Source organism: Coptis chinensis, chromosome 2, assembly GCF_015680905.1.
Source record: "Coptis chinensis isolate HL-2020 chromosome 2, ASM1568090v1, whole genome shotgun sequence".
Taxonomy (NCBI): Eukaryota; Viridiplantae; Streptophyta; class Magnoliopsida; order Ranunculales; family Ranunculaceae; genus Coptis; species Coptis chinensis.
This window is the reverse complement of record NC_141457.1, coordinates 43,035,348-43,041,598: the sequence shown is the minus strand read 5'-3', so window position 1 is coordinate 43,041,598 and position 6,251 is coordinate 43,035,348.

The following is a 6,251-nucleotide window of genomic DNA, read 5'->3' as shown; positions in this document are numbered from 1 at the left end:
GTTCTTCATATGGTCTCGAGGACTCAGAGAACTCTTCATCTAGCTTTGGCGTTTCCACAAATTTGTGGTTCATATCGGCAATATTAAGGATGTCACAAATTTGTTCCATCGATAAGTCTTTAACTGCCAAACTAAAATTAGATCCACTTTCCACTATATAATTTATATCCTCTTCTCCAGGCACTTGATTTTCTTTGTCCTCTTTATCTAGAACTTCATAAATTTTCTCAATATCATCATCCAAGTTTGTCGAGTTACTCTCCAACATAGGTTCTAGAGTTTCTTTTGTTGAAGTGTTCTCATGCATATAGTTATCATCATAGAATCTTGAATTAACACGATAGTCAGGTGGATGGTGATGTGGTTTTAATTGGTCATAAATATCAGGATGGGTTTTAGTAATTGGCTATATTATAGCAACACCTTGTTCCTCTTTTTAGTTGGGTTCTGGATTAGTGTGAAGAATATGAGTCTCAGATGTGGTATCAATTGAAATGGATTAGAGAGAACAGAAGGTCTTTGCTATTTGTTGTATTTGAATTGTTTGCTTGACCATTGCTTAGTAAAGTTTGTCTGTGATAGATTGTGGAGTGGAATATGAATTTGATATGGATGGTGATGTGAATGGTAATAATGGACTTTGGATGAAACCGCACTATGACTGACCATATGGATACATGAATAATGGTTGACTATTTGTGGTGGAATTCATGAATTGTCTGCATGATTAGAAAACTCTGGGGTGTATTGGGCACTATGGAAATTTGAAAATTGAGGTTCGTAATCGTAAAAATATTCCATAGGAGACTCGAACTCGGTATATGATGTGCATTGAGACGCCCAATAATACGGACTACCACTACAAGAACATGGCTCTGGGTTTGCATTGTAATTCCATGACGGTTGTTCTGCATATTGATAAGCCATGCATGCTCAAACAAGAATGATGCACAATCTGCATAAATTCATTTGTGACCTTGAAGTTTTTGAAAAGTTTGCATGCAATGTTTGTATATTAGATACTATGCCCTGTTTGAATCGAACAATAGGCGCGAAACTGGGTTTTGGGAACTACACGCATCAAAGGAGAAGATTGCTACTTCACCAGATGGTGTGCCACCAAGAATCTCACCCACTGAATTTCTGAGAGAGGGGAGTGAGGAAGGTGGTTGGTCCATTGGAATCTGGTAGTTTACTACTCTCTTTGTTCGTGTTAGATGTTTGTCCTGATGGACGTGACTAAATTGGCTCTGCTTGATTGATTTTATCTTTTTAGTTTGGTCTATGGAACAAACATTTCGCGCAACGTCCGTTCTAAAGTGGGCCTTAATCTCACTTTTTGTTCTTTTAGGGCTCGGGTTTAGCCTTAGCGTCAATGTAAAGACGAGACTGAAACGTAAATCACATAATCATGCAAGCATGCTTAGTAACACACAAGTATCCTCTTACACTTTGTAGTGAGGAGGTTTAGAAATTACCACCCAAGGTATGCGTACACGACCCTTGGCGTGAAGGTGACGTGGTGGGGTTGACGAAGTGTTTGGTGTCTTACGTGTAAACCCACCATTCGAGCTTTTCCTTAAGATTACAAGTTTAATCTAACTAAGACCCACAAGTCGGGTCGAAATGTGGCAAAGCCGATAAGATACAATTGGTTGCCTTCATGGGCCTAAAACAACTACTTTGCCTTCGTGGGCCTAAAACAACTACTTTGCCTTCGTGGGCTTAAAACTATGAAAGCGGTAAATACAAAAATTTAACTACATTTAGCTAATTAACTATTGCCTAATTATTAATTAAACAAAATACGTAAAAGTTTGGAAGGTGTTCATCAAAGATTGGAACTTCAACCCCCCAAGTTGGGTTGAGATGCGCGAGTGTGATGTTACACTATCCGCCTTGCACATCCAACCAACCGCTCCAAGTTAGTTGAATCCCCAACTCTTGGTAAGTAAACTTAAACCAAATTACTAAACTTCCAAAACTTAACTATTTTGTATTTATCCCAATTATTTTTTTTGTATTTTGACTTAACTATATGATATTATTTTAATCTAATCATGCATAAACAACGATTAATAGAAAATAAAACCTAAACATGCTACTAAACTAATTTTAATGTTTAATTTTACTGATGGGTTACTAATTCATTTTAATTAATAAACATTTTTTATTTTTAAATTTCTTTATTAATTGAATTTTTGGTTTTGAAAACTCAAAACTTTGTAAATCTATCTGCTTTTTATTACTAATAATTGAATTAAAAAGACTAGGGGGTATTACAGTAGGCTTACACCCGAAGATTCCATTGAAGATTCCGAGCCAACGGAATTTTTGTCGGAGAAAATCAAAGCGCGGCACGGGTGAATGAGGCGTTGACGGGTGTCATATGCGGGCGCAGGTGAATGATTTGCGGGTGCGTGTCTAACATGTGCGGGCGCGTGGGTGACAAGCGCAGTGCGGGTTCTTTTGTTCCGTTTGCACTCGTTTTTCTCCATCAAGTTCTGGTGATTCGTCTCGTGCTATTCTCGGGCTCCGTTTGCACAGAAGTGTGCTGGAAACATGCAAAAACGAAACATCAGTAACGAAATCAAGAAAAAAACTAAAAAAATTTTGAAATTAAGATTGAGAAGAAGGGTTCAATTAGTGATTTTTTTCTCCATATTCCTCTTCCCATTTGAATCTATGATGGCAGCGCCGTTTGAAGAGGATACAATAGTGGTGTGGGTTTTGTTGTTGTTCATCTTAAATCCTTAGGTTATAGGAATGGTTTGATGGTTGGAAAAATCTCTCTCTACTATTTTCTAGTTTCTCTTTCTTTTTTTCTTAAGTTTTAATGGTGGCAGCACTAGTTATTTGTCTAGAATAGTTTGGAATCTTAAACACACTATAGATTTAATAGAGAAACATGTATGAAAATTGGTTGTATGGCTATCTTGCTCACAAAGTCATACTTATTTGAACTTGTCAAATGAGTATAAGTAGTGTTTGGGATGTAATCAAAGATGAGATAAGTAATGAAACTTGTATTGAAGAGAAGAATGAAAATTTGTATTAAAGAGAATATTGAAAACTTGTATTAAGTCACTTAAAGCTTGAAGAACATAAAAATGGAAAATAAGGAAATAACAAATTACACTATTAAATTAAAACATTTTATCTACTCCTAATGACCAAAGATTAGCTCTAGGGTTTACTCTACTCATAACAAACCAAATGGTTTGGACCCTAAAATATTGGATAACTAATTCTCTATATAGGACACCAATTACATGTTTGCCCTTTCTTCTAGAAACAACCTTTAACCTTTGTGGGCTTTTGACTTAAGCCCATACAATTGAATTCTTGATTTTGGCTTTAAGTCCCTGAGTCCATAGCTTTTAGCTTTGAATCCTTGAGTCTTTGAGGATTGAATTTGACAGTTGACTTTGACTTTCCAGCACTTTTGCTCCTAAGCTGGAATCTTCCCAAGCAGCGTTAATAGCAATCCTTTTTGCACTAAAATTCACGTATTAGGAATATACATTCTAAATGGCCTGAATCCTGCAATTGGTAGCAAAAGCTATAAGTTGTTTGTTCATTAAACATAATAATGGCATAATTGAAGTATTGTAAAGGTAATAAAACGCACATTTGGGGACTGATCAATAGCCTGCAGGAGTTCTAATAGTGGAAAGTCACCACACCGCAAGTCATGCCATAGTATAGTGTTTTCACCATTTGTAATACTATACCTAATGAGCTTCCTAGCATATAATCTGGCAAGTAGCATGATAACTGTAAAATGAATAGTTTGCCTACGAAATGAACTATGAATTCAAAACGTAAGTAAACTAAAACTATTCTTTTATACTCAATTATCAAATCTTCTACTCTCAATGCGAATTGCACTAAATGGAGTACGAAGTTCGTTCCACTCCTAGTTCCCTAGCATGGATTGTTTTCTAAGTCTAACTAGTCGCTCTTAAGTCAATGAGAGCTTTACGAATTATTATACTACGATACTTAATTAAGATGATTACTAGAAATTAACTACAAATGCTATGGAAATACTATTGTTTGACTCTAGATAAAGGAATTAGAGGGGAATCGAATCCACCTCGAATCCAACTTAATGACCTAGTACAGATTGTGGTATCTCGATTCTTACGTTTTCACGGCAAGAATTCCGAGTCTAATCCCTAGTGTTCATGGCATTTCTACCAAGTACTAACTAGCATGTGAGGTCGCCCACCCATTCTCATGGCGAAACACGACCTTCTAGAGTGGAATAGATGCTACAACGTTTCTATACCAAACAACTAAGTTTTCATCAAGGCTTCATCAACCCCTCTAATGGAGGTTTAGCCTTGAATCATCAATCTAACATTTCCCATTGAATCTAAACTAAACGTAATGTAAGAAATTTAGATTTACTTAATTTGAACAATAATGAATCTAATTTAATGGCTGGAATGAAACAAGAACAAGAATTGAAATTAGATCTAGAATGGAAATGACAAATTCGAAATTGACAAACTATCTATTTTATTTATCTAATCAATCAAGAACAATGATTCAGAGATTTAATCTAAAACAAGAATTTAAATGGAACTAAAACTTAATTTAATTAATAAAACTAGATCTATAATTCTATATCTTAATTTAGGTCTAATTAGCTACCATTAACAAAGAGCTAAGCTTTTGTTTTATACATCAGATCCAAAATTCGTGCATGGGCTTGGAGCCATGGTTTGGGCGCAGAATCGGGCCCAAAACCCAATTCTTCGATCAAAAAGGCCTCTTCAGCTGCAGTTGGCTTCCACAGACTTTTCGTCCACTTCTGCTCCTCTGATTAGGTCAAGGCTTAGACCATTGGAAAGCTCTTTCCGAGCCGGTCGTTTTGACATAAGGTAAGCCTCAATCCGATGTCCGAGTCCAAAGATATGGCATTCGGAAGTTCTGGCCATTTGTTTGCTCCTTTATCTCGCTAAAGTGGCACATTTACGCACATAATGGACTTTGAAGCTGAAATGCATAGAAACACGTGTCAGTATTAACTCTTACTTATTATTCACATAATTGGTCTAACAGTATGATTATTAAGGGGTTAAAACTACAGTTTTGGGCTCTTATCAAACCACCCAAACATTTTGCTTGTCTCAAGCAAAGATGAGAAATTAGAATAAGTGACCAAAAATGGAGTTCTAACTACTCGTTTATTTGAGTGCGATTGCATTGACCATATGCAACAAGGCCTTAAACCACTAGGAATTCCCTAGTGGACGAGTTATAGCCTCCGTGTGAGAGTTTTCGGTGAAGGTACTCACAAACTTCATCTATACTACTCTGACGACTAAGAAAATAAAACTATTGTTTCCTTATTCATGCTCAACTATCTATACATCTCTCTAGCAATTACATAAGAATAACAGTCAAAAACCTAAGTTAATATATGCATAATAAACAATCATCTACAATAAACATATAACAATGAGTAATCTATGAAATGTTCAAAGCAGGTTTGTTTCTGAGAACTCGGAATAGCGTCCTTAAGTAGGTCCTCACATAAATGTCAAGACAAAAACCTCTCTGATTTTTCCACTCAAGTTTCGCTACTCCAGTGTGCAGTGGGCACACTTTACCTTACAATCTCAATGACATCAAGGAAGTCGGGGTCGATCAAACACATCTGCCACTTACTATCACACTAACCTATTCCTAATTGAGCTAGAGGTCTTTATTAGGTGTTGCGGGGATTAGGAGATGGTTTAAGAAGGAAGGAAATGGATATTCAAAAGGACAAGTCTGAGATAATAGAGTCTTCATATTATGTAACTTAGAGAAAACCTTGTTAATTACTTTTGCTTCTACACTTTGTTTCCATCCTTAGCCATATTTTTCTTTTTTTTTTTTTTTTTTTCTTTGGCCTTTAACTCCCTTTTATTCTATTTTTTTGGAGTTTTTATTTATTTCTATTTTTTTTTTTTTTTTTTTTTTTTTTTTTTTTTTCTTTTCTCTTTGGATGGAAACTTCTTTTCTTTATTTTCTGAAGTAACTAACTAATTTTTGTTTACACAGGTTTTTCTCTTCTTCTTTCTTCCTCATTCTATTCTCGGACTTATTCTAAATTGGGTAGGTTGATTTTTTTTTATTTTGTTTTGTTTTGTAACAGGGTAAAGGACTTGTGGTTTATGGAAGGCTAAAGAAAGGCTCGGAGGCGACTAGTGGAACATAATTCATAGGTTTGAATTTGGCTATATCGATCCAAA